This window comes from Melospiza melodia, chromosome 10 (assembly GCF_035770615.1).
Source record: "Melospiza melodia melodia isolate bMelMel2 chromosome 10, bMelMel2.pri, whole genome shotgun sequence".
NCBI classification, from domain to species: Eukaryota; Metazoa; Chordata; class Aves; order Passeriformes; family Passerellidae; genus Melospiza; species Melospiza melodia.
This window is the reverse complement of record NC_086203.1, coordinates 25,459,290-25,485,812: the sequence shown is the minus strand read 5'-3', so window position 1 is coordinate 25,485,812 and position 26,523 is coordinate 25,459,290. Positions and strand designations below refer to the sequence as shown.

The 26,523-nt window shown below is 43.6% G+C and overlaps 1 protein-coding gene across 29 annotated transcripts in view; it reads left to right on the top strand.

Moving 5' to 3' along the window:
- Window positions 1-26,523, top strand: part of MAGI1 (membrane associated guanylate kinase, WW and PDZ domain containing 1) — a 329,783-nt gene that overhangs the window by 6,569 nt on the left and 296,691 nt on the right. The window lies entirely within an intron of this gene.

The following is a 26,523-nucleotide window of genomic DNA, read 5'->3' as shown; positions in this document are numbered from 1 at the left end:
GGTAGGGGCTCAGAGCTGGCAGCACAGGGGACCCACAGCATCAGATGGATGAAGGTTGGGGCTTCCTGCAGGGATCTGGTGTTGGGAAACACACATAAACCTAGGCTGTCATCCAGATTTTGTTATCTGCTGATCTGAGAGCGAGCTGTGGAAGAGGCTGCTGCTTCCAGAGCAGTTTGGCAGCTTTTGCATTGCACTGGTATGCTGACAGATTGAGATGTTTATTTTTTCCCCCTTTAATTGTAATTTTTTACTTTTCCTTCTGGACCAAATAGGTGGGCCAGCATCTCCCTTGGCCCTGCAGGAGCCGTGTGGCTCAGGGTAAATGGGATATTTTTGTTGAGATCCACCCTTCAGTTTCCAAAGGTCACACACTCCATCCACGCTTCCTCCTGTGACATTTTAAATGGTTTCCAGAACTATTCCACTGCTACAAGCAGGAATGATGGCATCGTGATTCTGACTCTGGCATAATTTTGTGTTACTAATATTATTTTATTTTAATATTGTTTATTTTGTGTTTGTAATACTATTTAAACCTTTTTTTAGTAATTTTATTTTAGTAATATTTAATTACTAATTAAATGACTAATTTTTAGCAATATTATTTAAACCTAATTGGTTTTTTTTGTGTTAATAATATTATTTTATTTTAATATTGTTTATTTTTTTCTTTAATACTATTTAAACATTTTTAGTAATTTTATTTTATAATTTTATAAAATTTTATAATATTTAATTACTAATTAAATTACTAATTTTTAGCAATATTATTTAAACCTAATTGGTTTTTTGTGTTAATAATATTATTTTAATATTGTTTATTTTTTTCTTTAATACCATTTAAACATTTTTAGTAATTTTATTTTATAATTTTATAAAATTTTATAATATTTAATTACTAATTAAATTACTAATTTTTAGTAATATTATTTAAGCCTAATTGTTTATTTTGTGTTAGCAGTATTTATACCTGCAGATTTTTTTTAATCTGCCCCTAGTAGACCTTGGAGAAACAAAACAGTTTTTCCTTCAGGTCCTGATGTTTTGGGTTACATTTTACACACTTGGCTTTTGGCTAAAGACAGTTCCAGCTTTTATGGTTGTGAGGGTTTGTGTCGTAACTTAAAAGAAAAATAAGGTTTTAAAAATATTTATTGAATTTCATTAACTGTCCCTTCTTAGACTAAACAATAATGCTTACTACACGGTGTGAAAATAATGCAAAGTGCCCTGTCTTCATAATGGAACAGGAAATCAAAACAAACAAAGCCTTTGGGATGACTTGCAAAGTGGAACAGATGCCCTTACAATTGCAAGGCATTTGAATAAGGAATCGTTTTGCATGGTTTGCTAATCCCTCAGTAAAGAGTTCATTGTCTTGGATTACACATCTGTAATTTTGGAGCCCTCAAGTCAGTGTCTCAGTACAATTAGAGTGGGAAGAGACTGACTTCTTTCTTCATATCCTTAATATCTGGCTTGTTTTTTAAGAGGAAAACCTCAACTCTGGCTTTTTCATTTAGTTATTAACAAAAAGCCTTTGAAAAAGAAGCTGCCTAAAATCCAGCCACTCCCTCAACACAAACAAAGTTGGGCAGATATTGTGTGCTTTAAAAAACCCCAACTTTGATGTTCAACCTGTCTTATTCCAGTGGTACAGATCCTGCACCGAGTGGGTGTCAGACCAAGCTGATGACAGACTCAGATGTCTCAGAGGCTTTTGGATGAATAAGAAAGTTCCCAAACAGGCTGAACTGGACAGGTGGGGACCTGGGCTGCAGAATAACTGCAAAATGGCTTTTCTTCAAAATAGCAGGAACATGCCCATCCTCCTCCTTTCCCAAAGGCTCAGCCACAGCTCCCAATTAGCAATTTAAAGGCAGGGGTACAGGTGGAGGTTCCTGAGCTTGGAGCAATTCCCTGCAGCCCTGTGGGAAGCCAGGGATGGCTGGGGCAGAGGTGGAGAGAGCAGCAGGAGATACACAAATGATACCAAAAGTTTTGGGTTGGGGAAGAGTTCCCTGTTCTCCAGTGGAGTTGTTCATGCTGAGGCTGTCTCTAAAAGCAACATCCTGAGTGTTTTCTGCAGGACCAGCTGGTGACAGTCCCACAGCAGCCCATCATCTGTTCTGATGATGGAGAGCTGGAGAAGGACTTTTTACAAAGGTGGGTAGTGATAAGATAAGGGGGAATGACTTCAATGCCCCTGGAAAAGGGCAGGGTTAGGTAAGACACGAAGAAATTCTTTGCTGAGTGGGTGAGGGTGGGCAGGCCCTGGCACAGGTGCCCAGAGAAGTGTGGCTGCCCCTGGATGCCTGGCAGTGCCCAAGGCCAGGTTGGATGGGGTCTGGAGCAGCCTGGGACAGTGGGAGGTGTCCTTGCCATGAATGATCTTTAAGGTGCCTTCCAACTGAAACCATTCTGTGACTCTGTGGTGCAGCTTTGCTGTTGAATATTCTGTTAGGATGTGGTGCCTACAGTATCTCCTGCTGCCCCAGGACAGTGTGTGGCTCCCCTGTGTGGCACAGGGACAGTGGGGGACGGGTGGCAGAGCACAGCCCTGGGGGAGCTGGAGGACGAGAAATCTGCAGCTTGGCTGAATTTGGGGACACTGCTGTCTCCAAGCTGAGTCTCCTCTTTGCAGTGCTGCTGCCTGGGGGACAGCACTGAAGACAGGACACCTGATGGGGCTTTGGCAGCCACTGGTCCAGCCCAGGCTTTGTTCTCTCCCTGTCCTGTGGGCAGGAGAGGGGTTGGTCTGGTGCAAAACAAAGAATCATGTTCTTCTGTTTTCCCTGGAATGCATTTTTCTTTAAACAATGAAGTGGCTAATATAGAATATCTTCTCCATGTGCTCTGGTGGTGGGTTAGAGGGGCAGCAATAGCCTGACTGCATGAGCAAGCCCAGAGGTTCTGCTGGCTGCTCAGCAGGGACTCTGAGGATCACAGAATCTGCTGTTTCTCTATAAAATCAGTGAGTTGTTTACTTAGTGGGAGGGGATGGCTTGCTTTGTTGCTGTTAGATTGTCTTTGCTGGTACCCCAGCAAACACTGTGTGTTTGTTTGATGTGCAAATAGCAAACTTGCTTAGCAATGGTATACGGTGTTTTGTTAACTTGTGTGTAGCCTGTGTGCACTGTGGGGTCCTCCCTGTCACCTACTGCCTTTATTAATCAAACTGGTTCCAAGTGGAGATCTGAGCTGACAAATGCTTTTATACATGTCCTGTAGCTTTCCTTCTATTTTTTTTTTTCTAATCAAGAGATATGGGCATGCTGAGATTGTTCCCTCAATCTCATGTGGAGCTATTTTTGTCTGGACTAAGCTCCAGTCTGTAAATCCCTCCTGGTGCAGGAAGCTTTGTTTGCTCCAGGTGGAGTGAGGCAATTAAACCCCCACTGTCTGTCTCTGGCTGTCTGTGGGAGGTGTGGAGCTGCTCTGGGCAAAATCCAGATGGGCACTGAGGATATCAGGGCTGTGCTGGTCCAAGGGTTGGCTGCTCAGTGAGGTTACATGGAGGGGAAAATTTTATATCCACACACAGCCTGTGCGAGAGGAGGAGCTTCTGAAAATATTGTGTCACCCATAAAAATAGTTTGAATTCTTGGGTGAGACTCTGAGAATATGTGATGGTGTGTATTTATGAATATATGTGTATATATATATATATATATATATATATATATATATATATATATATATGTATGTAACTTTTTCACTTTAGCATCCCTGTTGTCAAATGCTGCTTCAGTGAAAAGTTCCACAATGTCCTTTTCTTCACTCCTAATTTTTCCTTTATAATGGAAACTAATCCCATTATTTCAGCAGCTCAGGCGGCTGAGCAGCCAGTGCCATGGGTTTCACCACGAGTGCTAAAGTTCATTGTTGGCACAGCTATGTGGAAGGTAAAAAGGAAGAGCATGAAACCACCTCCATTCTGTCTGAGAACAGTTCCCATGCCCATTATTTCATCACGAGATGCAGGAGCAGCCTCTGCTCCTGTATAAACACTGAAAATCATTATTGTGGTGATGCTGTGGTGAAACTGTTTTGGTGATACCTCTCCTGTAAATCATCTGCAGGAACATGTTGGTTTTGAGAGAAGGTTTTGAGAGATGGTTTGCTCATGAGACCTCAGTGGCTTACAGATTAGGTGATGCAGCTGCTGAAGAAGATCGAGATTCCTTTTCCTGACCAGCTGCTACCCAGACCTTGGTCTGGCCCCTGTGAGTCACTGCAGGCGTGCAGGAGGGAATTCCAGAGTACAGCTGTAAACTGCACCTCGGAAAGGTGCCCAGTTTCAGTGTGCACAGAGGCCCCTGGCACACTCAAGGCCATAAAATGGCATTTAGCTCCCTCATTCCAGGGGCAGGGGGCAGTTACACTTTAACACGGGGTCATTCCTTTGTGAGGGTGGGAAATGTGGATACCTGCATGCATGGTGTCAGTCTGTCAGGAATGATGAGTTTGGGGCTCTCTTGGGCCAGGCAGGGCATGGACCTGAGAGTTGTCCTTGCCTTGGTGTTTACAGGAAAGAATGAGGGTTATGGAGAGCTCAGTGATAGTGGAGCACAAAGGCTGTGGCTCAGTTGGGATGTTTGTGACAAGGACATGGACCCACAAATCTTGGCTCACTCTTGGCTATGCTGTGGGGCTCTGCTGCTTCCCAGATCCTCATTAAAACAGGGGAAAAGGGTGAATTGCCTAAGCTGGAACAGCTCCCTTGTTGTATTTCCAGGTTGTCCTGCTCAGGTGGAGCTTTGCCACAACAGTGTTTCCATAAAATGCCCTATAGTTTGTTGGTTTTAATTTTATAAAATTTGTGCTTATAAAACCTGTAAAAGGCTGAAATTTTTATCTGCAAAAGAGATGGATTAGGGACTTTTCCAAGGCTACTTTTCCACTTATTTTTGTTTTCTGTTGCCAATTTTCCAGTTGTATTAGCTGATGCTAGAAATACCCACGTATCAGTTTTTCCAGGAGCTAAACACAAAGAGGGTTTTTTTACACAGTTCTGAGCTGGGACAGGATATCTTGGTCATATTGCAGGCTGGCAAATTGGGATGTGCTGAAGTTGTTGCACATGAGAAAAGCCCCAGTAAAAATGAGAGTGCTTAAATTTAAGCATGTGCTAACGTAACACATTGCAGAGGGCTTTTTGTATCTTGTCTGTAAAAGATGCTGTAATCAGCACTGAGGCTTGCCTAAACCAGTGTGGAAATTGCTGTTTGCCTAAAAAGCCGGGCAAGTTGTCACAATCCCAACATTAAAAGGCTGCAGAGGATTAACCAAAACCTATTTCCAATTGATTTAGTGCAGCTGATGTGCAGCTCAGCTGTGTCCTGCCAGGACAGTGGCGCTTCGAGCTGCCCTGAGTCCCCAGACCAAGTGGGTGAGCTGGCACTGCATCCTGCTGTGGTGGCTCTGCCTGCTCTTCCCCTGGGGATGCTGAGGAAACAAGGGAGCCCTGGCTCCCAGCTCTCAGGTTTTGTGCTGCTGGAATGGCTCCCAAGGTATTAAAAAATTTTTTAAAAGTATTTTTTTCCCAGCCCCACGCTCAAAGAAGAAGTTGGGATTCCTCAGGTCTGGTTTTCAAGGTTGTTTATTTGCTCTTATCTAATACATTCTTTCTCTGACCTGCTGAGATCTGTCCAGCAGGTTGGGTTGAGGCACAGCGACAGCCTTGGGATGGTGTTACCTTTTTATACTAAGAACTACGTATACTTTATGTACAATAATTTTCCAATACCTATCACCTAACTTAGACAGTCTGTCTCTACCCTAAACCGATCCAAAAGTGCCACCATCCCAGCAGAAGATGAAGGACAAGAAGAAGAAGGAGAAGGCAGGACATGCCCAGATTCCTCCATCTTGCCTCTTGAACCCCCATTCTAAACCCCCAAAATTCTACTTTTTCACCCTGTGACAAATTCACTATCAATCTACTCAAACCCTTGAGGCTTGTAACTCTTGGCACAAAGTTGGTAATTGTTTCCATGGGTTAAAATCGAAGGCACAGGTGTCTTTGACTCTGTGCCAGGGGTCTCGAGTCCTCCAGGGCAGCCAGAGGGGTGTCCTGGGTTCTGACACCCAGGCTGGCTCCTCACAGTTGACTTTTATTTGCTGTATCCTCCTCACAGTTTGCTTTTATTTGCTGTATTCTGCTTACACTTTGCTTTTACTCTCTGTGTCCTTCTCCCCTGGGCAGTGGCTGCTGTGGCTGCCTGGGTGGGATCTCACCCCTGGCAGGGAGCACCACAAGCATTTTTCCACGGTGCACTTGGGTTGGCAGGGAAGGTTCCATCAGCTGCCTGTTTGTTGGAGCCTGGCTCAGGATGTGCTGGATACAATAATTCCTTGGTGGATTTCTGACAAAAGAGCGTTTCTGCTGCCTGCGGCACCTCCTGCCCTCCAGGCCCTGGGTGTGTGCTCAGCAGGAAGGTTCAAAACTTGCCTTCAAAAAGCTAGGGACTTTTTTAACAGGCTTAATTAAAGCTGGTGTTCCTCTTTTCCTGTATAAGTTGCAGGTGGAGGTAGGTTTTACAAATAATAGGTGACTTTTGATGCTGTTCTGCTCTGGCTACTCCATTTTTGTAAACCTCAAGCATCTTCCAGCAACCTGTGGGCTTTGTCAAGCAGAGCCTGCTCCTCCCTGAGCTCTGGCTGAGGAAAGGCTTCCCATTACCAACTGATAAACAAAACTTCATCAAGGCCTCCAGAGGACAGAGCTTTCAGGTACTGGGACACAGCAGCAGCACTGCTGAATGTTGAGAGCTGTGTGAACAGTGGCAGGAACAGCAGTGAATATTTATTGTGTGCTTATTTCTCCTCAGAGTCCCTGATGTAGAAGAGATTTCAGCATTATGGTCCATTGCAGTGGATCACGTTCAGAGGGCTTTTTGCCATAAAAACATTGTTTTTAGCTCAGGTGTAGCTAAAAGGTGCTCTCAGCCTCAGTTCTCCTTCAGCTGGTGTTGCACATTGATGCCTTGTTGTACCCAGGTGAGCTTTAATTTGTAACATTTACAGGAAATGTGGCTGAAGCTTCCCCCTCTTGGAGGAAAAGATGCAATATTTGCATTTCTTAGCACTTGGTCACATCGCTGCCTTGGAATCAAGTTTAAAAAAATGACAGAATGGTAAATGCATTGTTTTCTCCTTCTCTCCACTCTGCATTTCCTTTGCACTGGTCAAATCAAACAGCAGTGACATTTCAAAGTCTTCCTGGATGGCAGAATTAGAAATTCTCCTTTTCTGAGGAGTCTGTGGGAGGAGGTTTGAACATTGCATGCGGCCGTTCCGGTAGGAAGTTGTTTGACTTGTCGAAATCTCTCTTTTACTGCACAACCTCAATTGGAGATGACAAATTGCTTAAAGCAGTTTCCATGTTAGACTTTAAAAAATTCAGTTTCTTTCCACCCAGAACACGTGGAAAGCATTTGTGCGCTTGCCCGACTGTGTCTCTGTCCTAAGGCTCACACTCTGGCTTTGGACTTCATGTAATTTTCACATGCAGCTGCTCGGGTTTGTTCTCCTCAGCTTTCTATGGAATGGGATTTTCTCCTGCCTCAGCTTAGCTGTGAAAACTCAAATATCTGCCTCATTCAGACTTTGGGGACCATGGAATGAGCAGAGGAGAGACACTCCAAAGTCTGTGCTCTTTAGAAGTGATGTTCAGAGCATTATAAAATCCATAATTTAAGCAGGAGAGTCTGGATCCACAGCCAAGTTGCTGTAATGTCCTTTAAAGAGCATTGAGCGGTGTTAATGCTTCACAAAATGACAAAGCATCTTTTGCTAAACATCCTCAACTCCTTCTCTGTAGCTGTCACTGTGGCAAAGGACATTTGTGGCAGGTACCAGATACTGAGCCAGGCAGTTGGCTGGAACTGCTGTAAAAATAAAAATGGCTCAGTTGAAAAGGATTTTTCTCTCTTTTTTTTTTTTTTAAAGAAATATTTCAAGTTGTCATTGTGCTCAGGTGTCCCTGCAGAGAGCAGCACTCTGTGTAGTGTGCATCTCACGAGGATGCATTGCCAGGCCTTGCATTTGGGCTCGTGAAAGGAGAGAGGGTGCAGAAGAGAAGTGGGTCCCCCCAGCAGTGCTCAGTAAATGGCAGGCTCCAGAAATAAAGTGGAAATTATATTTCTGCAGCCTTGACAGGCTGGGAGATGGGGCTTTCTGTGCTCTTCCTTTTGCCTGGAGTGAGTTGCAGCAGTGTATGAATTTGCAGAGCTGTTTTTGGTGGCTCTGATGCAGTTCCCGTGGATGGAGCTTGGTCCTTCCCCAGGGCCATGAGCAGAAGGTCGTGTGTCTGTGTGTGTGTTTTGTGTGTCTCTGTGTGTCTGTCTGTGTCTGTGTGTGTGTTTTGTGTGTCTCTGTGTGTGTGTGCGCGTGTCTATGTGTGTGTGTTTTGTGTGTCTGTGTGTGTGTTTTGTGTGTCTGTGTGTGTGTGTGTCTATGTGTGTGCCTGTGTGTGTGTGTGTCTGTCTGTGTCTGTGTGTCCCCTGGTGTCCCCTGGTGTCCCCTGGGCTGGAGGGCAGGCCCAGGGCTGCACCCAGCTCTGTGCAGCTGAGGGCACAAGCTGCTCCTGTCTGGCTGGGAAGGTGCCTTGTCCCAAATGGCATCAGATGGAAAGAGGCTGGCACTGCCCCATTGCTGTGATTGAGACAGCCCCCTTGCTCAAGAGGGATGGTTACTGAGTTAGACAGCAGTCAGGAGGGGATCTGAGGACAATCCAGATGCTTTTTCTATAACTCCCAGGCATGTCACATCCTGGCATTTCTATTTTTACCCACTTTTCCTCCAATACTTTCTTTTATCTGTTATGATTCCTTCAGTTTTGGCAGGTTTGGGCTGATGTAATATTTTAACTTTCTTTTTGTAGCTATGCCTTTCTTTGCCATTTAACGTTTTGCTCCAGTGTTGTTTTTTCTCGTAGTTGTAGTTTAAATAGTAACAGTTACAAATTTTCTGGGTTCTGTTTTTGTTTGTGAGTGGTTTTACAATTACAGTGTTGCTGATGCTGTTTATTTGGAGTAGGATGTGTCGCAGCAGACTCAGGTGAGCTGTCCTCTCAGCTGCTTTCCTGATGCAAATACTGGTTGATATAATCTGGTTTAGAAGATAGCTTTAGAAACAGGTGCCTTCTAGGAAGAAAAACCCATTCGTGGTGGAGTGTCCTGGTCTCTTGCAGGCAGAGGGCAGTTTGTGCCTTTATGTACCTTGTTTATGGTGTTTGTTGCCTTTTGTGCAGTATCAGATGCTGCCTTCGGCTCTTCTTGTCATGTGGAGAAATGTCTGATCCATTTCTGAACCCTGCAGAGCTCCCTGATACCAGGCATAAGATATTTTTTTAATGGGCATTAAGCCTGCCTTGCTGCTTGTGGTGTGTCTGGCTAATAAAGGCATTGCACCCCAAATACCCTGCAGACACAGATATCTCTTTCAGAACCAGCTTCTTTAGTTATGTAACAGCGTGAGAGCTTTAATCCCTTTCCTCTTGGAAGCAGCCTGGATCCCTTTCTGCTTGTCCAGCAGCCAGCATCATCACCAGCAGGACTGCTGTGTTTCCACAGTTTCATACCCCTGGTTGATAATTAACCCACTCCTTTAATCATGGTGCCATGTTTGCTCTGACCTTTTTTCTTTCCCGCTCTCCAATTGCAATCCAGATTAAACTCAGCCTCTTCCCAGCAAAACACTGGAGTTAATATTCCACCAGAGGTGTGCTGATAAACCCCTTTGTTACCTGGAAAAACCTTAGCTCAGTGTGCACGATTTAATATCTCAGGTCAAAAGAACGCACCAAAATTTAGGTGTAAGTGCCTTTAAAATGTGAGCTGAGCTCACAGGTTCAGTTTCCTGATCAGCAGTGTTTGTCATAACTGGCATACCAGCAAGTTTTTCTCTTTGAGGGGGTTGTTTGATTTTTAGAGAACCCAGACCCACGTCCTGTGTGAACTTGCACAAGCTGGGAGTGGGGACAGGCTCTGGCTTCGCTCCCTGTCCCTGACAGGGTGGTGGCTTTCAGAGGGTGGGTGGCACCAGTGCCTGGCTGGGGATGTGTCCTGGGCTCCTGTGGAGCTTGGCAAGGTCGGGTCTGAAGGCACCAAAGGCAGAGAGCTGCTGCAGCCCACTTGTGGAGCAGGGCTGAGAGAGCAGGGCTCATCCCTCTGCCAACAGGCAAATGCTTCCAGGGTTTGGTGCATTCCCAGGTGTGGGCATGGCAAATCACACAGCATTCAAATTAATGAACCCTCACGCAGTTTTAACTAGAATGAGAACTGTTGCAAAACTTGCGTACTGAATTACACCAAAGCCTGTTTTATGGGAAGAGATGGGTGTTTGTCAAGCCACTGGAGCTTAGCTCCTGCACTGCTCCCCTTTCAAAGATGACATGTTTTGATTTATCTTCCTTTCCCAGAACCTTCTTTCAGCCTTAGAAAAGCAATGCTTATCATCACTGCTGCTGGGAGCTTGTGCAGCAATTTGAATTACTGCCTTTCCCTTTCTGCTGCCATGTAAGCCAGCATAAATCTGTACATTACACCAATTTACATTTGGTGGGATTTGTCCTGACACGTCCAAAGCTTCTGACTCTTGATTCCTTGTATGAGCAACTCCTTTAATATGGAGCCCTGGGGACAAGACCCAATTTAAAATAGAGTTGTGCAGGTAAAAGCAGGAAGGCATGGACTGTACTCCTGTGGTCTGCAGCTGAACTAAGTGAGGAGTTAAAATCCTGCTCTGCATTTCATCTCCTAAAGGCAGTGCCAGCTTCTGGGCTCAGACAGAAGCTGCTGGGTGTGGGCACCCTGGATCTCACAGCAGGAGGAGGCTGAGAACAGCAATTCCTCAGCTGCCTGCAGAATGAATCTGTGTTGCTCTTCTCATATGTATTCCTTTTATTTAGGTTAGCCTTGCTTTTTGAATTAAAATATGTATGCACAAACCACTTCAGGTTCTTGTTGATGTGGGTTTTGGGTTGTTTTATTATTCTTTATGTATTTTTTTACCCTGCCTAATGTGCATTTCTCTGTTTGAGAAAAGGTAGTTTTAAGTAAAGTGCAAACTATAAAGCTTCCATTAACTCCATCAAGGGGATAGGATAGCAATGAGCCCCAGTTACCTCTGTGAAAGACCTTGGCTTGAAGGTTTACTACACTGGCTTTACAAGATTGAAAGCTTTTTGCCCCAGATGAAAGGAAGGAAGGCTTTGCTGTAAAACCCTGTTCCTTACTAATCTGGCTGTTCTGAAGTTAGATGCAAACTAACTTTGCTGTGTTCTTTGTAAACCTCTAAGGGAGAGCTTGGACATGTGTGAATAGCTGAGTGATGTATTAAATAAATGAAGCAGGGAAATGTGCCATCATCACTTGATAGAGACTTCTGTCACTTGGGACTGATTTTTCAAAGGATCTAATTTCTAATTCCAATAATGAGATTTTTAAATATGTTCCAAGCCTCTTAAAATCAGTATCTCTAAAGGGCCAGATTTTAAGTGACACCTAAAATATACAGGTTTCTTATGGAGAATGTTATATATATATGTACATAGAAATTCATCCCTATAGGGTCTACAACTAGAAACTTTTGGGGACAAAACTTACTCTATTGCCAGTTCTGGGCTAACACTTTATTTTTCTTAGATACTTTTGTAATTCTTTTTATGGGTACTGAATTACTTGTGCGACACACCACGTTGCAGACAAGGGCAAAAGTTTAGCAATCTGCTGTGCAGAAGGGTTGATTTCATTGCCAGCTGCTGATTCTGGCTGTGCAGCTCTTGTACCAGCCAATTAAACCACACTCATTACAGCCTTTGTGGTTTGGAAGTGAAGTGTTCCTGCCTTTAACTCGTAGTTTTACAGGATGTTGGTTTAGGCTGGAGGTTTGCAAAGCTTGAAATCTTATATTTTCCTCTGCTGTGTGCTCCAGGGGTAGGGGAGGTGAAGAAGGAGAGCTCCATGGAGAATGGAGTGGGAAGGTGAGACTCTGTCTTAGAGCACTGTGAACCTGCAGGCACCTCCTAAAATTTTCAATAAATACCTTGTTATCTGTGTGCCAGGCTGCCACAGACAGGAATGGTCTTGGCTGCAGTGTTGGTCCTGGAATAAAGTGTTCAGTGCTGTAGGAAGTGCTGAGCATCCCTTCCTAAGCAGGTTCCTTCAGCTCCCCAGCCATGGATTTTTGCCTGCCACCCTCGTGGGGAAATCCTGCCCTGCTTGGAGGCCAGTCTGGGAAAGCTGCTGGGCAGAGATGGGAAGAGGAATGTGACCCTCTGAGCTGCGACTGGTGACTGAGCTATTTTAAAGTCAAACTTAATTTTTAGCTCTCCATAAACAAATCTCTGTGCCAGCTTCTTGTGTAGCTCTGAAATCGCTTGTGCCTGCTGTGTCTTCTGTGGGTGCCACAGGGAGCAGAGTTGACTTCTCCTTCCCCAAATGCCTCTTGGCTCTCAAGAGAACCTTTGAAGAGGTGCTTTGCAGAGGGATAAACCCTTCAGTTCCTCTGAATGTTGCATGACAGCTTCATTATCTGGGGGTAAACAGATCTCGTGGATTGAGCAGGATGCAGGTTGCTGTGGGAGCTGCTGTCCTTCACCCATCCATCCAAGGGACTCCCTTTGCCCCCTGTACTTTCATATTGACCTGGAAATGCAGTGTTTTCCTTGGAAACACCACGTGCAGCATGGGCAGGGAAGCAGCAGGGATCCTGTCCCTCAGGAGGATCAGTGATGTTTAGTTTCCTTCTGACATTACTGCCCTGTTGATTTTAACTCGGAGACTTCAGTGAAAACCACACACACTGCTGTGAAAATTCATACTTAGTAACGAGTAAACAAGTGATCCAGCAGTCTGACTGAGTCAGGAAATTCCCTCCAGACCTTGTGGGGAGGAGGAGCTCTGCATTTTTCTTGTCCCTCGTTTATTTTTAGTCTTGCCTCTAACGTTGCTGATAGTGCCATTACAGCCCTGCAGATTAAAGCCCCAGCATGGGGTGGAGTTGGAGGAGCCATGCTGCAAAGCAGTCAGAACCTCCAGGATTTTCCAGCAGTGTCATGCTACAGGCAATTAATTTAGCCCATTATTTGCCTGCCTGGGCACAGCTCAGTGCCACAGTTCTGTGAAAGTCTTTGATTTCCTTGTGCACCTCTTGTCAGAAGCCATGTCTTCAGTGACTCTGTCCCTGTGACTTGAAAGGGATGTGATGCTAATATTTTGGGTGTAACAGCTGTCTTTTTTGGCTTCTTTCTCCCTCAAATGTATATTTTGCCTTTGCTCTGAGGGTGTGTTGTGCTTTAGAGTGGAAAGACAAGGGTTTAATCCTGTACAGCTCCCATCACTGATAACCTTGGTCTGAAGCTGTCAGTAATCCCCACAGGGTTTGGGTGCCTTGGAGGAGCCAGTCTGGGCAGCAGCACCCGTCTGCAAGACCAGATGATTTATCCAAGAGCTCTTGGCATTTCAAGGAGGCCCTTTTCTTGCCATGGCTGGCTGTGTTAGTCTGAGTCAACAGGAGGGTGTTTAAGGAATTGTTGTTGGGTTTTCTGAGTCTTCATTTCCTGCCCTGTTAGTCAAAGCCCTCAGACATGGCAGAGAATGTTATTCAGGACTGCCTATTCAGAGCTTGAAAACTCTTAGAAACAGCAATTTCTGTGAAGAGCTGGTGTGTAGTCTTGGTTGTATTACATCCATTTCATAGGAAAGTTTTGCCCAAAGGATGAATCTAAGGTCATTTGTCTCCTCCATCCATACCTGGTCTGTGATGAGAGAGGTGATGGAACAGACACAAAGTTCACTGTGCAGCTGGGGAAGTGTCACTGATATTTTGGCAGGACAAGGCTTGGGGAGCACACAGAGCAGCACTGACAGTGCAGGACCCAGAAACAGCATCCAAAGCTGGGCTTGGGCTTTGGGCTTTGGCTTTGGGCTTGGCTTGGAGAACTCTCATCACCAGCAGCCTGGCTGTCTGCTCCCCTGGACAGAGCCCTGTCCTCTGGCAGGGCTGGAACGGGAAGGTGACTGCTCAGCCCTCTCCAGCACCTTGTGGATTTACCTTAAGGCATATCCTCAAGCAGTGACTGTGGAAGAAGGATTGTGGAATAAGGACCTGGCTGTGCTCAGGTGCAGCTCTGCTGTCCCTAAATCTGTCCCAAGTCTGCTGGGCTGTGGAGAAGGAGGCTGGTCTGTCACGGGGAACCTGAAGAACGTGTTTGAAGACAAGATCTGCTGCTTTGCTGTTTGGGGTTTTTGTTGCAGACTTGTGCCAAGCATCTGCAGGCTCTGATCAGCCTCTTTATACCTGAGCAGCTTTAACAAAACCTTTTTGTTTTCAGTTGAACTGGCTGTTGGGTTTGCTTTATTTTTAAACTAAGCAAGATCTCTGGGGGCTGGTGCCAGTGGAAGTCTCTCTGTGATAACATAGAAAGGTTCTCAGTTAAAATGCAGCTGAAAAATAATTTAAAAATACAACAATGTGTGCAGGGGTGGTTACAGAAACGGAGGAGATCTGTTTCTTTACTTGGGAGTCTTGGATTAAAGTCTGTTGTTACACGACAATCCAAATGACAAGTTTTATTCAGTCTCCATTATTCATGCAGTGAATACCTCTTAGGGCTCCCCATAAATATGTCCTTTTCTAGACTTAAAATGAGTAGGCAAACACTATGTGTTTATACCAAATGCTGGAGGATTTACAAGTAACTACTATGTAGTTTGAAGTAACAATACACACAATGTATTGCATATTTTTGTATTTGGCCTATGTTCAATATAAGATTAAATGCACAGGCTTTAAAAAGAAAACAAAACCAAAGACTTTCCACTGCTGAAAGCAAAAAGCATGATCTATAATGAGGCTTTACAGTATATAGAATTTTTAAGGGCAATTTTAAATTTCCTTAATATATTTTCCATGTAGAAGCATGTATTTTGCACTTCAAGTAAGATTCTGTTGGTTGCACTTAGCAGCAAACAGCTGGGGATTCTAGTGCCTTAACCACACAGCAGCTGCTAATTAAAAATATATAATTCTACCCTGATTAGCTTATAATGATTATAATCCCCTTAAATTTGATTATTACCACAGCGTGGTAACCTCAGCCACCCCCTGTTTCATTGTGGGGCCTGGAAGTAACAAAACTAGTAATTTAGAGCTGATATCTGGCTCCTGAAGGATTTCTTCCCAGAGAGCATCACAGGGGAATAAAGGCACCCTGTTTCTGTGTGGTTTTGGACATGCCTCTTTGGAGTTTGGATTTTTTTTGTTCATCTGCAACAGTGCACTTAGTTCTAGGCAGGAGTCAATTTTCTTCAATGCTGCTTTGGCTCTCATAAATTTATTCAGTTTATTCTTGTTTGTTGATCTGAATTTTCTCTTTCCTTCTTTCCTTCTTTCCTTCTTTCCTTCTTTCCTTCTTTCCTTCTTTCCTTCTTTCCTTCTTTCCTTCTTTCCTTCTTTCCTTCTTTCCTTCTTTCCTTCTTTCCTTCTTTCCTTCTTTCCTTCTTTCCTTCTTTCCTTCTTTTTTTGTTTAAACCACCTGGTCAACTTTGCAAAACAAAAAAGCTTTACAAAACATAAAAGTCGTGCTTTCAGCCCTGGGATTGCTTTGCTTTCATCTTGTGCCCATCTGCTTATCCTTTGCCAGTTTTTTTCTCAAAATATTTTGTAACTCTTGATATCAGGGAATGGCCTCCTTCTTTCCTCTGCAGCACCTGGGTGACATTGTAGGGCAGAGCAGTAATAAATAACTGCTGCTGGAGAGCAGCTTGGAAACCCTGAGCTCTGGGCAGTTTTTTCCCCTCTCGCTGCAGTCCCAAGACATGAAAAGAGGCTGTGTCAGGAGCCTGTCAGAGAGATGCCCTAATCTGAGAGTGTCAGAGTCACTTAGAGTTCACCTCTGACTTCAGTGTCTGGTATTAATGGAAGAGCTGAAAGGCCAGTTTTAATATATACAGGAGATAACAGAACCTGTCATTAAAAAAAAAGAAATAACATCTCCCAGAGCACACAGAAGGGACTGCGTCAGTGTGTTCAGTAGGGAAGGGGAAGGCTGGTGCTTGTCCCAAAGGTTTGGACTGCAGAGCTGTGCTGGCCAGTGTGAGCTGAGTTTCTCCCAAGCTTCTCTGTGTTGGTGGGACAGCCAGATGAGTCTTACTTTTTTTAAAGCCAATTAATTATGATTTATTCTGTATCTCGAATAACAGAGCCTGGATGTCTTACTGTGTAGCTGTTGTACTTCAGACATCAGGGCAAGCCTAGGTGCCTCATGTAAGAGATAAAGGAAAGAGTTTTATTTATTTTTTTCCTTAACATCATTCTGATTATTCCCCTTAGCTTTTTTTAATTGCTTGCTTGGTTGGTTGTGGTGTTTTGGATTTCTATACATTTATTTATTGAGATTGACACAAGCATTTTAGTGAATTTTAAAAAAAAGTATATAATTTATGCAAGATTTTGATGCCCACATGTTCCCTTCCAGTCTCATTCCACCACATATGGGCATTTGCATACAAATGAAAGGAAATGTCTTCTGTGTGTGTGGATAATTGATAGCCATTCCTTAGGTAAAGTCAGCTAATACAATGCTTGTAAATTTTAAAGCTCTCCTGTGGCTGGCAGGGAACCGAAGGAATCGATCAGGCCCTGAGAGATGCAGTTTCTTGCAGCTCTGAAGGATGATCTGTCTGAGAGTCACGAGTCCACAGTCAACTTCTTGGGTAAACCAGAAAATTTCAGTGATTTCTAACTTTGCTTTCCACTCTGCCTGAGATGTGAGGTGTCTGTGCAGAAACAGAGCAGCAGAGATTTATGGTTCTCCCGGTGAAGAGGCGACGTGCACTGCCGTGACATCTTGTATCTCAGAAGTTAATCACAGCTTTTCTCTGTGTTGCTGGGTTACACTGCTTTGAGAAAAAACAGAAACTGCTATGAACAGTATGAATAGCTGAAACCACAAGTCCCACTGAGATTACAGCCAGCTCCTCCTAAAGGAAACGGATTCAACCACCAACATAGTTTTTCATTAGAGGATTTTTTTTCTGAGCGAACAAAATACCCCTATTGTGGCATAATTGTTTAGTTTTTGGAGATGTAGGCAGAGTTGCAACTACATGACTGGTTGAAATAATAATTCAGCTAGATGAGGGGGGAGGGCTCAGAGACATTTGGCTTTTTATTACATTTTGTAGCATGTTGCAGACTAATGCAGAAGGTTTTAATTTTCTTGGTTTCTGTGAGTTTTGGCTCTGCAAAGGGGGGAAGGAGGAAAGTCTGTCTTGCATTTCAGGACAAATCTAAATCTGATGGACAAAAGTTTTTGCTATCTGATTGAAACCTTTTGTTGCTGAGACTGAGTGGCTCTACCAGGCTGGCATGGCTGAAGTGATTTCTGTCTTGGATCCAATGTTTTGAACTGGTAAAATGTATTTATTTGTGGTTAATGGAAAAGTTAATACTTTCATTGTAGCAATATGATAATGGCTAAAAATCAAGCTGAGTTTTAAGTGAGGAAAATAAAGTATAGAAAAACCATGTAAGCAAAGTTTGGACCCACAGATGTAGTTTATTGTAAGCAATTTTTGATTTCTTGTACCTTGACCTTTCATACCATAAACAGCCAGAGTTGTACCCAGCTCTTCAAGATGTGCAAAATGATGGTGATGTGATAAACCTAATTAAACAGAAGATGGTGAAGTTTACCATATTAGTATTTGTCATCTGAATTTACTTCTGTGTCTTAGCTGGAGGCCCAGAAATTGCTTTGGTCCATTCTTTTCCTGCCCTTGTATTGACAAAGTACATCACTCATCAACAAAAGATATTGCTGTTTCATCCAGATGGGCTCATGAGAAAGCAACATTTATTTAGGGGTTTAGGAGGTGCAGACAATTAGGAATTTAAAAATATGACCAAAGAATGGGGGATCTTGGATCTGTGCTTGTGAAAAAAAGACAACAGTTTCCAAAAAGTGTTTGAATATCTACCCACTGGAAGCTGGATGATTTAAACAGCATCACTTTGGGATATCTCCATCAGTTTTAATTTTACAAATCGCTGTGGTGTTCCTGTACTGTCTAGGCTAAATGTAGCAACCATACTTGGAAATTTTTAAATACAGGGTTGGCCAGCCTCTGCTTCTTTGTAGACTTTTCTCATGGGAATTGTCTGGCTGGTTACACCATGACCACCAAACATCAGACAATGCAAGGAACTTCTTCCCCTTGCCCCACTTGATTTCCATCTCCCTTCCCAAAGGCAGTCCCTTGGAGTGGAGGCTGTGGTTTGCTTGTTTTTTTCTTCTCTAGGAATTTTGTGAGGAAACTCTTTGACTTACTCATAAAGGCCTTTCTAGCATCTGATCTTTGCTAGAAAGTTTTCCAGAGAAGGCTGTGTACGTGTTTGTTCAGAATTCCCTTGGAAATTACTAACAAATGAGAGAGTAAAATTATTTTGTTGATCTTCTTCAAAAGCTGCTGAGCACCTCATGAGTGCTTCCATAGCCATTGCTGGGTGGCTGTTAAAATGACTGAAAACTGTTTGGCTTAAAAACTCCACTGTGACGTGCCCATGTTTAAGGCCTCCTTTCATGCAGGCTCTCATCAGAGCTTTGGAAAGCCAGTAGCATGCAGTAGGCACTCTGGAAAGTAAAGAATGCCTTTTCATAACTCTGGATTTAAATACTCTCATTTATTTGGTCTTTAATGTTTTGTTCACCATCTAAACCAGTGTAGATTGCAGCTAGAGATTCAGCAGCAAAACCAGATAAACCAGTATGTTTTGCTCCCCTGAACATTTGTTGATAGTAAGATACTCCGAGCACTCCTGCGTGCTCTTGCAGAGAGCTGGGGAGAGGAGTAAGCACGGAGCCCTGGCAAGCCAGTGCAGAAGGTGAAACTCCACCAAAAGAGGTGGAAAACATCCAGAGGAGACATGTACTTCAAAAGGAGTTTTTTCTAATGAAAATAATCCATCATGAGGAAATGAGAATTTTTGAGGCTCATTCAGCAAGTGGGAATACAGCTTGAGAAACTGATACAAGTAAACTCTGAATTGAAAAGGAAATTAATACAGACAGTTGATTAAAAATAGGACAGAATTTTGAATTTTAAACTTCATAAAAAGGACAAATTAAATGTTGTTAAATGTTGTTTTCATAAGCAAAGACAAACCTGTGAGAGACAAATCAGAATGGGAAATAGATAGCAAGGTACTAATTTAAAAACAAACAAACCAACCTATTAAAAGCAATGTAGAAGAGGGAAATTGCTTTTAGACCATATGAGATGGCTTATGACTGTTGGTGCAGTGTCCTGTGGCCACGTGAGATGTTGGAAATTCAGTCTGCTGTGCTTCTGGTCACTGCTGGCCTCTGGAGCATGGGGATGTGCATGACCCCAGGTGATTTGAGAGCAGCTGTCATCCCTAAGCCTCTGACTCCTGCACTGCATGATTTCCTGAAGGGAGGTTGGGGTGAAAATTCAGGACTACAAAAAAGCCCAAATGTACAATTTGATGGAAAAGTACCTACACAGCCAGTTTAGGACCTGCCTGGCCCTTTGGTGTGGATTCACTGGGTGCAGAGATGCCCAAAGTGAGGAGCAGCCCTTCTGAAACACTGTCCAGCTGTGCTGCACACAGGGACACTTTGAATTCTGCCTTTTCCCTGCAGTGTCAGCAGTTCAGAAGCAGGCACTGAGGAGAAAGCAGGCACTGAGAATCTGAGCCAGGCTGTAAAACAGGGCTGCCAAGGGCCTCTGGAGCAGCTCAGCCTCCCCAGTGTTGCCTGGAGTGGGAGAGCTGTGCAGTGACATGAGGCTGGGCAAGTTTGTCTCAAGGCCAGAGGCAGAGAGCAGAGACAGCTCCCATCCCTGCAGCTGCAGCAGGACATGAGGGGGTTTATCCAGAGCTCCCTGCAGCTCTGCAAAATGGAGAACGCTGCCCCTAAGGCTGCCTGGGGCCTGGAGGCCTCTGGCTGTGTCAGGGCTTGGAAGCACCTCTGGTTTATTTGATTTAACTTGCATGATTATGTGAGAGTGCTTGTGTGGGGTGTATTAACCATTGCAAAGCAAACAAAGTTGGTTTAGAATCATAGAATCATTAACATCGGAGGAATCCTCCAAGATGATCAAGGCCAACCTTCAAACAAATGTCACCATGGCCACCAAGTCTGTCATGAAGTGCCATGTCTCCTCCTTTTTTAACACTTTCAGGAATGGTGACTCCACAACTTCCCTGGGCAGCCTGTTCCAATGCTCAACCATTCTTTCAGTGAATAAATTTTTCCTGATATGTAACCTGAACTTCCCCTGTCACACCTTGAGGCCATTTCCCCTTGTCCTAAAGGGGAAATGTTTTATCATCTCTTGCAGCTTTTAACAGGGGGGATGAGCAAAACATCATTTTATTTCTATGGTTTTCGAGGGAGAAGATTTTTAACCTGCTGTGCTTTGAGGTGCAAACTGATCCAAATATCTGCAACAAGATCACCCTTCTATGCAAGGAGCCTCTTGGGCAGAGCAGCGGAATATGGAGTGGGAAATTATCAATGGCCCCGGGCCACCAGAGGCTCAAGAATTAACCTAGAAAAAGCCTGGGGTTTGCACTGGTGAAGTGAATTTACCTGTGTGTCTGGGTGTGAGACTCCTCACAGCCCCAGCTCCCAGCACTCCCATCAGCATGTAGCCTCAGGGAGTGGCAGGGCAGGGCTGTTTGCATTGATAAGGAAATGTCAGCTGGTGTCATATGGAAATGCGTTATTGTTTTTATACACACACACAGATACTGTATGAAATCTCTATCTTGTTCCTCAGGAGCCAGCTTTATGAGGAAATGTTTGTCAAAGTGAAGGTAGCTGTGATGCAAATCCCCAAAGCAATAAAAGAAGGTTCAACGTGCACAGCTGCTCCAAATGTAATAAATTGTGTCTCAGGGCTGCAGGTGTGTAGCAGTATCTGGGGTTTGGTTTTGATATTTTTTGTTTTATCTAGTTTCTTCACTCGATCTTTAAAATGAATGTGTGTTGCCAATGTGCAATGCTTTTTGTACGTACATGCTCTAGAGGGAAGATGAAGGTGTCTTACAGAACCTAGGTTTGTCTTTTCATGTTGCAGAGGCAATTTAAAAAGTCTGGAGGGCTCCTCCAAGGACAGCACCCAATACCTGGGGAAAACAAAGTTATCACATGGGAGTGGGCACCTTATCATGCATTCCTGGGAAATATGGGGGAGAAGAGAGGTTACCTACCTGTAAATGGCAGCAGGCTTTGGTTTGGAGAAGGCTAATTGCCATTTGGAAGGTAGGAGATAGATAGATAGATAGATAGATAGATAGATAGATAGATAGATAGATAGATAGATAGATAGATAGATAGATGGATGTAGATGATAGATAATTTTTTCTATTGGAATATAAAATATATATAAAAAATAGAAATATATGTATAGAAATATAAAAAATAAAAATATTTAAAATATTTTAAAAAGATATTTTCTACAGAAATCTCTGTAGTCTTCCTAAGTTTTCTGGTATGTAAGTACAGCTGAACCTTAGGCAAAATGCTTGTTGACCTGGGGGCAGTCTGGTATCTCAGCTCCTGGTTGATCAGAGGAGCTGCAAAATCCTTCCTGGACAGGGACATTGGGAATCTTACCCCAGAAATATGTAGTGCTGATTTTCTGAAGTCATAACAACACAACAAAATTTTGCCAAAGATTTTCCTAGTGCCTTTGCCAAAATTCAGTGAAGAAAAGCAATAAACCAGCCTATTCCCAAATACATAAGTGATGGTCTTCCAGCAGAGCTTTCATTTGCAGCAGTTTTCAAAGACGTTTTTTGTATCCCATCAGCACACATGGCCCTGGCTCAGAGCAAGTGTTGATATTATCAGTCCCTCCCCAGCTCAGGAACTGTTTGTTATATTTGAAATTTTATTTGACTCCTTATGAATTCGAAATTTTGCTACAGAATTTTTCACTAGGTCTGCATTTTTTTCTTTTCTTTGCCATCCTTCTTCCTCTGCTGCATTTCCTTTGTTGCCAAACTGGATTCTCACAGGGTGGTGTTCATCCATCTCAGCTGAGGACTATACTGGGTTAGGTTGGGCACCTGCCAGCATTGGAGGTAGCTGGGTTAGTCCCAAGCAATCCATTGCAATTTGCATACTGATGAAGGTGGGGCACTGTCTCTCATTTAATGTTGTGAAGTGAAATAATTATTTTCCCACCCAGTGACCCGACATGGCTTTATAATTAATTTTTGTAATTGGTGGAACACATGTTTTCTAATGATAGCAGTCAGTTGTCTGCCAGGACACAGTGATGTATTTACCACCAGATTGCTGCCTTTGACTAAATCACAGTTCCACTCTTTGAGCACTGGATGATCCATGGCTCTGTGTCAGAGCAGTATTTAATTGACTTACAGGGTTTACTCAGAAGTTCTTGGCTAGCCTTGTAAACACCACTTCTCTGAAAAATCATTCGTAGTAGCTGGCAAGCTCAGTATAAATTTTGTGTGAAATATTTTTTTTTAATGTTTGCAGGTGTTTCTTTGCCTCCCTCCCTGGGGAGAGTCATTGTCTTGTAGTGTTTGTGAAGCAGGGTTGTTTCTGCTGTGGGGCACTGTTATGTGCAGGAAGGACTGTTGATGGAGTTAAGTGTGTCTAAGTATGAATATATTTGTATTTTACATCTCCATCTCTGCCAAGCAGACATGCTTCTGGTGCCAAGAGCTGCTGAGGGGTCACCAGTAGCTCCTCAGGGCAATGTTTAGCTCAGCTCTGGGCATAAAACAGCTGAGCAGAGTGTGGTCATCCTTGAGATGGGCATGAGAAATTAGCACTGATTTGTTGGATAAAGATTGCTTATCCAACAGTTCAAATCTGATAGGGATGAAAAGTTGTTTTCCTCAGGTGATTTCCAGGTTTTCTGCTTTGTTGGGAGCGTCTGTTCAAAACTGTTCTTATTTCTAGTATTCATTATCTTTTCCAACAGGGAAACCACTTTGTGTTTAGCAAAAGGGTGAGGCAGAACCACCTTTGATGAAAATGTTGGTTCACAGCCATTTCATTACAAATCAGTGCAAGTTCCAGCAGCACTTGGGCATTTTGCTTGCAAATGTCAGCAGACAGCCTGAGTGATGTGCACAAACCCCTGGAATCAAGCTACAAAAGTGCTTAAATAATTAAATATTACCTTGAGGTGAGGACCTTGTGTGGTGGGAAGTAAATGAGGATGATAAAGCTGGGACTCCTGGTCAGATGGTATTTTACAATGTAAAAAACCATTTTTTGGGGACTGGGCCCATGTGTACTAGGTCACAGGTCTGTGGTGGCTGGAGATGTCCCTTTCCAGGCCACCAGGTCCATGGGAAGATGAAGGAGGGTGTCCTGGGATGACAGTTTGTCCCCATCAGTGGGTCAGGCCAGTCTGTGGGATGGGGATTGGTGCAGGTTGAGTTTAGGGGATGTTTTTTGTTTTGTCCCAATAAGCTGATGGGATTTACATCATCTTGAGTCCTGGGGGAAGCTGTGTGGCTCTGGTTTTGTGCCCAAGCAGCCCTGTATAAATTCTGAGGGGCATTTGAGCATTCTGCACAGACAGCAAGAGATGGCAGTTCCTGACCTGGGTTTGCTAGAGGGAGGCTTCAATCAGAGGGCTTGGTTTGTGTTTTTGCTTTTCCCAGATGATGTGGCTGAAAACACCTTCCTGCTGTGTCCACACTGAGGTCTCTCTCCCATGGATGTACCTGAGTGAGCTTGGGAAATGCCCTACAGACATGACTGGGAGAGCTGTAATTAATGCCCTGCTCTGAGCAGTCCTGAGTCATTCCCTGCTCCCAGCAGGGAAGGGATGAGAGGGCATTGCCCCCAAGCAATGGGTTTGGGGCTTGCCATGAGAAAGAAGGGTTTATGTGCTTCCCTAGAGGTGTGATCCTGTCTCATGCTGCCCCTTGTTTTTGCTGCCCTGGTGTTGCACACCCCAGCTTGTGAGCTGCTTTCCCTGCCTGCTCTGCACCTTGCCTTTGTGTGTGGCTGCACCAACATTTGACAGATCACAAACACCACAGGAATGGGTCAGACTTGCCAGGATTGCTGCCTCCATCCCCCCAGTGACAATTTTGGTCTCAATGCACATCAGACTGCCACTAAAGGGAAGGGGAACAGAGCTGAGAGCTTAAATACTGGCCAAAGACTCTCACCAGGAGGAAATGTACTGAGTACTGAAGCTGACTGTGGGAAAAATTGCTGCTATTTCAGATTTCAAGGTGTGAGGAAATTCTTACTTTACTTAGTGCTAATTTGTAAATTGTAACCACATGAGTGTGGCTGTTGCAATTCAGGAGTGGCATATACAACACTCTTGATGGATGCTGAGCATTTCATTTCAACCACATAACCTGCCTTGGGCTGGTTTTTAACATATCCCTTTGGAGCTGAAATTTTTTCTGGAGGTCTCTTTAATTTTGGGTGGCCTGCATGGATTGTAACAACTCAGCACAGTAGGGATGAGTAAGAGGAGAGAGTGTTGTTTCTGAATTTCCTTGTCTTTGAAGACTGAGGTTAGATACTTTGTTCTTCTGGCTGAAAGTGGAAGCCTATGGTTTCATTTTTCTTGAATATGTGTATGTATTTCAAGTCTGTGCTTTCCCGTATGTGGTTTGCTGGCCTTTTAGAGGTTTCATTTCTTAAAATAAAGGAAAAAAAAAGAGTTGGAAACATCTTTTAGGCTGCAATTGCTTTTGAAATCTCACTGGGAGAAATGGGTTGAAGAATTGAAGAGCTGCGGTGCTGCATAACATGGGAACCCCATCTCAATTGTGTGTTCAGGGCAGCTTTTGCTCCATCAAAGGCCTCTGTTCCAGTGGTCTGGCAGAAACCCAACAATACTGGGTATTTTACTGTCAAGCAAATGTAAAATACAAACAGTTTTTGTGCAAAGGGCCCCCAGTTATGTCAGTCACTCCAAACCTTGCTTTTTTGGAGGATGCTTGGCCCAGACAAGAAGATTTTACCAAGCAGATTGAGCCCACCTTCTGTCGAGACGGGGCTCTGCTGTGGGTGCTTTGGGAGCAGCTGCAAACTTTTTGTTGGAAAATTGGAGCAGTTTTCTTATAGACTAATGCAAAAATGTAAAAAATGGACAAGTGAGGTGTCTGCAGCAAGAGGGTGCAGGGGATGAGATGTCTGTGTGTGTGGTGCTCTGGGCAGAAATGCTGGGAGGTGAGTCTTGTTCTCACCTTTTTCTGAGGTGTTTCAATTCTCTTCCAGGTTCATTGCTCTTTACCCCATCCCTCTGCTAAAAAGCCACAGAAATTCAAGACCATCACACCAGCATCTGCTTGGTTATTGCCTGGGCATCTGTGTCACCCTTGAGAAATCTTGTTCTGAGTTGAACATGTTTGTATAAACTCACAGTTCTGGACCAACTGTCTGCTGCCAGACAATCTGAGCCATTCTGCATCTGTCCTTGCCTTGTGTCAGGAGACCTCCTTTGGAACTAAACGGAATTGAAGGTTGTTGTTTCATTTTGTGTGACAGCTCTTAAATGGGAAATTTCCTTTTCCCTTTCACTTTTGTAACAGTGCATAGGGATGGTCCTGCTCATCTGGCAGCTTCAGCTGAGGCTGCCCAGGACTTTGCTGCATCTCAGAGTGGGGATTTGAATTTTTCGTGAGTCAGTTTCAGGAGGGATGAACCTGTTGGTTTGCAGTCCCCAACCTCTTGGAAATGTCTTAATTGCCAAGATTTAAGGAAAGATCTGTGGGAAGAAGTTTCTTACAGAAAGTGGTTTTGTTTATCATCCTGCTACAGTTACATGGCTTTTGATTCTTTTCTTTTAAGGAATGAAAGTGAATAAAATTTAGTTACATTTCCTTGGCATTTCCTCTGCAACAGTTCATTTATTATGTATAAATGCAGTGTTGTGTGTTCCAGGTAATTTATATAATTACTGTGCCATTAAGTGTGTCTAGTTAGAATCAACAAAATTAGAAAATGTGAAATTTCAGTGTCTGCAGTAGTGATTGCCTGGTTATATCCTGGATGGGATTCCCATGTGAGATCCTTGCTTTCTCTTTTTTTTTGTGTCTGTGAACCTTTAACACCAGCATGAGTTGCATTAACACTAAATGATTAAACAGGAAAAATATTTCATTGGAATGACATATATGTAAAACACGACTTCTTTAGTGATGCTATTAGAATATTTAATGTTTTCATTTCCTGGCCTCTGGGAATTTAGCTATGCAGCTTTAACACTGCACTCCAAAGGAAACAGGGAATGGTTTCCCCCTTGTTAATTCACAGAGCTGCTTGCCATGGGCTGTTACTGAGGGCCAAAATTCAATGTCTGAGACGATGCCAGTAATTAAATATACATGAACTGTTGGAGCAACAGAGATTTAAGGCAAAAATCCACCCAAAACAAAACCCAGCCCTCTGAAAGTAAGAATACTGGATGGGATATATCTTCATGCTTCAGGACATAAATCAATATAAAGTTTGGCTTTGGAAAG